A 6,000-nucleotide genomic window follows, 5' to 3' on the forward strand; every position below is an offset into this window, starting at 1 on the left:
GCCCGTCCCGACCGCTCGGGACCGTTTCCAGACTAACCTCTGCTGTCGTCAAGATCTGGAAGCCAAAAAAAGGAGAGCACTCCCATGCTTTAATCAAATCCCACTATTTAAAAAGACCTTTTGGGTGTTCCCAGCCAGATTCCTACTTAACAATAACACTTGACCGACCAGCACAATAATCTGGGTCATGGGGGGGGGAGTATGTGGGCTGATAGCAATAAAGAATAAAGCAAATTCAAACAGACAGTGAGACTTTAGCTGCGAACTGGAGCGCAGCCTTCATTACAAGGTATTGATCGCTGCAAACACAGACCCTGGATTCATCGACCTGCTTCCAGGGAAAAAAAGGAAAAAAGAGGGAATGGGGCAATGAACTGCTCCGACTGGAACTGCTGCCTTAGCAAACACAAATCGCACCAGGCTGAAGCTGCTCTGCTGTGGGGGGGGGGGGGGGGCATGAAACCCGCGTGGGCTCTGAAACAATGATTGGCAGCAGCTTCACAGCCTCCTGTTGCTCTTCATTTTTCCCCTCTCCGAGCTCAAGGACTTTCACATTTGAATGTGAGGAATGCCGTTGTTGGCGGCTGAATTATTCAGCGGCGCCGGAGACGCTGCCTGAGACCTCGCACACCTCAAACGCCCAAAAAGATCTGACGGCAGGAGCCCGACCGTCGTTCCGGCTTCAGCGTCATTCCAAAAGTTCCCAACTTATGGAGCATTTTATGGAAAAGTCGTGGTGAGATGTTCTGGAGAGGGACCCTTCCGGGGTCGCACTCATTAGACGTCCTCAGAGGTCAGAACAACACCGGGGGGGGGGGCGGAGCATTTGTGGCACCCCTGGTGACGGGGTCGGGACCCCTTTGACTGGTTTCATTCAGCTCCTCCTTACCAGTAAACCCCCACCGGTATTCCCAAATCCGTGAGCAGGAGGGAAAACAAGTGCGTTGCTAAGCGCTCGGCCCCCGTTTACAGGACAGGGTGAGCGGGGTCACGTCTCAGCAAACACCGGGGCCCCTTAAACACGTCTGAGTGGCCCCAGCTGCCCCCCAAACCACCGACGACCGAACAGAGCAGCACAACCACCCGAAAATGGCTTCACATTGGGGGGGGGCTGGGCCAAAACAATGTTGTGTTTGTCAGAGGGGCGAAGCAAAGCGGGTTCCTCGAAACAAACCCTGCAAGGAGCCGTAATTACACCTAACGATGGATTCAGTGGAAACTGGGAGATGCATATAGGCCACGGGAGCCTTCCAGTTTATGTTCCAGCCACTGACATTAATTGCTTCAATCACAGTACTAAACTGGTCAGCTGGAAATTCCCCCCCCAGCACAGCTCGCTGAGCTCCAGACACGCTCGGATTTAAAGGACTTGGACCGAGGCTAAAGAGGACCGCGGCCATGCTTTCCCTCCACTGTTGGAGCTCCAATAATGGTCCAAAATAAGAGTCTGTGGGGGTGGAGATGAGGAGAATGGAAGCAGAATAGGTGGTCGGGGCGTGATGGGGGGGGGGTAACAGCAGCAGAGCACTGTGTATTAAGCCCAATTAGGCTTTTGGGCTTTTCATTAACCCAGTTTTTTCGGAGCGGGAAGCCTCTGCTGAATAACGCTGGGAATGACTCACTAAATGCTGGGAACAGCAAAAAAAAAAAACACGGCACAATGCGTGTCAGCGCTCCAAAGCCACCGGAATTCTATTAGATGCCCGGGAGCACGCCACCCGCAGCTCCAGCCCACCTGAAATTAAACGCAATTTAGCAAAACGAGGCTCTTTATTACCAGAGTAAAAGGGAGCCGAGGAACGACTGCAAACATTTCCGGACTTCAGCCGCTTCCTGTCCATCTGTCCGTCTGTCGGGATGGTAATAACCAATCAGTCCCTGCATATCAGACCGGGTCAGATGGACCCGTGTTAGCTAGCAAGGTCGTGAGAGCAGACATTTGATGAGCCGGAGCCTCGCCGGGTTCAGGTTTGTGTCTGCTCGGCCTTTAACGGCTTCTCACATCACATATTTTCCAAAGCAATAGTTGTGCTTCCTGGTATCTCCACAGGCTGAAATATTAAAACGGGCCCGTTTGGCCGGCTAATAGTGCAAATTTGGCCTTAATCTCAAAGTGTGAGATTAAATCTTTCATCTCTGATAACTAGCTGTGAACAGCCGTCGCTGAGCCCACAGGATGTCTTTAATTATGTGCATACAGAGACCGTCGTTTACACAGGAAGTTCCTCCATTTCCAGCTTCTGCGGGGGGTCAATGACAGTATCGACTTGAAGGTGACGGCCTAAAAAAAAGGGCTGGAATTCTTGGAAATCCTCCTCAGTTTTTACAGCTGGAGGAGCAGTTCAGGCGACAGCTGAAGTCGCACGTTTAGAATCCGGGGGTGTGTATTCTGGACCCGAGCACGTAGATTAGGATCACTCCTGGTTGTTGTTAGCATGTTAGCATGAGCCGCAGAAATCTCCCAGCAGCCAGAGATTCCCAATTATCAGAGTTAATGAAATGCAGGGAGTTTTCCAGCATTAGTGAACCACATGCAGCTCCCAATGTGTCACCTCCTGGTCAGGAAACCATCTCCGAGAGCAGCATGGGGACGGAAAGATTGAAAAACTTCCCAACGTGGGGGCTTTGTCTTCCAAAACGCGCCGGGAGAGCTGTTCATTAGAGGATGCAGTTCCATTACCATCGTCACAATGACACAGGAATGCCCCCTCTGTCAAGGAAATCTTCACAGAGCAACAGCTCACTGGGGGAGGGGGAGGCAGAGAGAGGGGGGCAAACAAAAGGGAACCCGATTACCCCCGGTCACGGCTCATCCACGAGCCACAAGAGGGAAATCCATCACCTGTGGGATCAAACAGAAACTCGTGCAGGAGGTGCGGCCCAGTGAAAGCTGCACCCCCCCATGGAAGCGCTCTCCTTCCTCCCTCCCTCGTTTCCTAGACATTGAGGGGCCCCCGCCCCCGCCGCCGTGACTCACACCGACAGCGGCGTGCAAGTTTTGAGCGCACGCTGTGAAACCCAGCATAAGCGCGGAGGCATTCTGGTCCAGATGACGCTGTCTCTGATGGCACGCCGGTGATATATTCCAGCCTTTACGGCTCTCCGCGGGCCCGTGCACCGCCGCACGGCCGCCGCTTCCTCGTTTCGCCCTCGTTAAAATTCAGGAGAAGCAACACCAACTGCTCACAAACGTATTTGTCACCTTCTTAGTTGCAAGATTAGTCACAATTGCTTGAAACAGGCACTATGAGGGATCCTCAACCCTCCTCACTATCGAGTGTGGCGAGCAGCGCGGCACTATTAGCACGCCGCCCTAATTGGAGCCCTTGGGCGGCGAACTCGGTCAGAAACAGAAGGAAATGCAGGCGGCGTATGGCTCAAACCTGTCAGGAAGTGCTATCAAAGCAGGAAAAGAGGATGAGACCTGACTGGTACTGTAAGGAATCGATGCCCCACCGCCAGGCATCGGATGTTTAATAGCCGGGCTGTTTGCCTGATTAAAGTTGCATAAGTATTTAACTCTGCGTGCCATTGATTTTCATTCGCCGCCATTCAAAATGCCCCCAGTGAATCAACAAGGCCCTCGTCTCGTGTTCATCAGAACCCCCCCCCCCCCCCAACGTCTGGCCGCCATACATCACGCAGCGTTAGCATGTCAGCGGCACGGATGAAAGCTCTGGAAAGTTGAGCGGCGCGGCACGCCACCCCGGGAAAACTAATGCTTTAAATGTGCCGGGGTTGTTCTGATCCTCCTTCAGATGTAAAACACAGAGGCGAGCGTGCACGTCTGACACAGCCGCCGACGCACGCACACACGCACAACAGGCAGGAACGCTGCGCCACTCACCGTGGAAGAGGGGCCGGCCTTCCTCGACGGTATCCGGCAGCACAACCTTGTACGTGTCTTCCGAGAAGCCCGGCTTGCATGGTGGGGCGCCCCTGCCCTCTGCTGCAATCTGGAATGGTAGGAGGGGGGGTGGGGGGGTGACTCATAAATCAACCTGCAAAAAAAAAGCACTCTGTTGCCCCCCCCCCGCCCCCCAAAACCTCTTGGTCATGTTCTGAAATCCCCACAGTCGTACAAAAGCATCTGTTGTTTTTATAGCAGGGGCTGCAATTAGGATAATGAGGCCAAAAGGGTTAAGCATTAGCCAGAAAGCATGGCCAGGCAAGAACAAGCCCCATTTGTCCCCCCCCCCCCCACTCCCCACCGGAGGGGCCCGGGCACAGGGGAGAGTTAAGGCCGACCCTTCCCGGGCAGTTCCTTTAATCGACACACTACACTTGACATGACCGGCTCGGAAGGAACGGGAATATCAACCTTCTCAGGGAAGAAAAAGCACCGACTGGGATCGACTGACCTCATTTTGGAGAGGGAAGGGGGGGGGGTGAGTGAGGGGGGGCTGTGGTTTCTGTGGGATAAACAAGGTGAAAGCCTAAAGTTGTGCACAGGCCGTGCACGACTGGAGCAAACACTCTGGTTACCAGCTCCGTCCAAATTAACTACATCATCCTCCCGCTGGGGGGGGGGGGGGGGGGGGGTGAGGGGCCTGGCCCCGGTGCCTGCCTGGCACTCTGAAAATAAAGGAAAAGGATCCGTGCCTTTCCCAATCACTGGAATTTAAATGGAAAACGCTGGCAGACCGGGAGGAGGAGCGAGGCCGGAATTCTAGTCTGTTACAGCAAGGACACCGAGGGGGGGGGGGACATGTCCCCCAATTAGTGATAAGAGAGACGCCGAGCTGTCCAACAACCACCCGACCTCTGCGCATGGGTCGCCGGGGCCCCCGGTCGGTGTGGTGGGGTTTAAGAGACAACCAGAACCGTCCCGTGGCTCCGCTCCCGAACACGTCCGGGATGCGCTGACCGCCGCCGGTCCAAAAAGAAGATGGACGCAGCTGCGTTAGTGGGGAACTTAAAAGTCAGCACGAGCGAGCGCAAACTGGCTTCATGTCGGCAAGAACCGGCCCAACTTCCCGACAAGAGGAGCCCGCACGGAGCCGCTCCGGCCCGGCTCCGTGCGTGCGCGACGCGAACCCATTAACGCTTGATTTAATTGTGCGTAGCTAGCATAATGAAGCCAGCTTAGCTAGGGAGGCGGGCGGGCGGCGGACCCGGTACAGTCCCAGCCCGCTTTGGACCCACAACGCCACGGTCAAAGTGCCCGCTCGGAACCCTCGGTTCGGGCGTCCAACTCGGCGACCGCAGGAGCACCAGCCGCCGAAGTGTCCGGTGGAAGTCCGCTTACCTGCAGTCCGACCAGGACCGCCAGCAGGAAGAGCCCGCTGCCCGCGTGGAGGGAGAACATCGGCGCGCCGCTTTAATCCCCGGCTTCGGGATCCCGGAGAACAGTCTCTTGTCGTTCGAAGACGAAGCGCAGAATATCCGTGTGGCTCAAGAAAAAGTCCCTGTGCGACAAAGACGGGAGCGGCGTCGGCGGAGAGCAGCCTGGCGGTCGGTGTATCCAGTCAGCAGTGACGGAGAGCAGCGCCTGGTACTGAAGCTGCTGCTCCCTCCCATCCAGCCCAGCCAATGACTCCCGCACCCAGACACAAAAACCAGCCCACCCCGCTCTGTCTCCCCCTGCTGGCCGCGGAGAGAACTACACCTCCGGGGAGCGCGGGGACGGGAGAGGGGCCCGGCTCCGGGAGAGGGGCCCTGCTCCGGGAGAGGGGCCTTGCTCCGGGAGTGGGGCCCTGCGGTAGAGGGGCTCGGCTCCGGGAGGGGGGCTCTGCTCCACGGACGGTGGAAGAACGACGCTGCCTTGTTGTCATTTGTAAATCAGAAATATTCCTCCTCAAACACCACTTAGGCTATTGTCAAAATAAGGAGCGCAGATTAAAGTGCTCTGAATGCGGAATGAGCTTCCACAGAGGGGAAACGTCTGGGTTCGTCAATTTATTTATTAATTTAGGCCGTAAATTACCATCTATTGTGTGCGAGAGCATTATAACAATATTACAGCTGTCAACTAAATCCTTCCGGACGGTCTCGTGTATA

At 55.5% G+C, this 6,000-nt stretch overlaps 1 pseudogene across 1 annotated transcript in view; it reads right to left on the reverse strand.

Annotated features, from left to right (window-relative positions):
* LOC115247931 (cadherin-2-like) overlaps window positions 1–5,540 on the reverse strand; it is a 43,238-nt pseudogene extending 37,698 nt beyond the window's left edge. Inside the window, exons 1-2 of the transcript XR_003886989.1 lie at window positions 5,249–5,540; window positions 3,848–3,956 (exon numbers count right to left, since the gene is read on the reverse strand). The product of XR_003886989.1 is annotated as a cadherin-2-like (transcript). The remainder of the gene's footprint in view (window positions 1–3,847; window positions 3,957–5,248) is intronic.
* Window positions 5,541–6,000: the final 460 nt, after the last annotated feature.

The sequence above is a fragment of the Takifugu rubripes genome, chromosome 22 (genome assembly GCF_901000725.2).
Source record: "Takifugu rubripes chromosome 22, fTakRub1.2, whole genome shotgun sequence".
Lineage (NCBI taxonomy): Eukaryota > Metazoa > Chordata > Actinopteri > Tetraodontiformes > Tetraodontidae > Takifugu > Takifugu rubripes.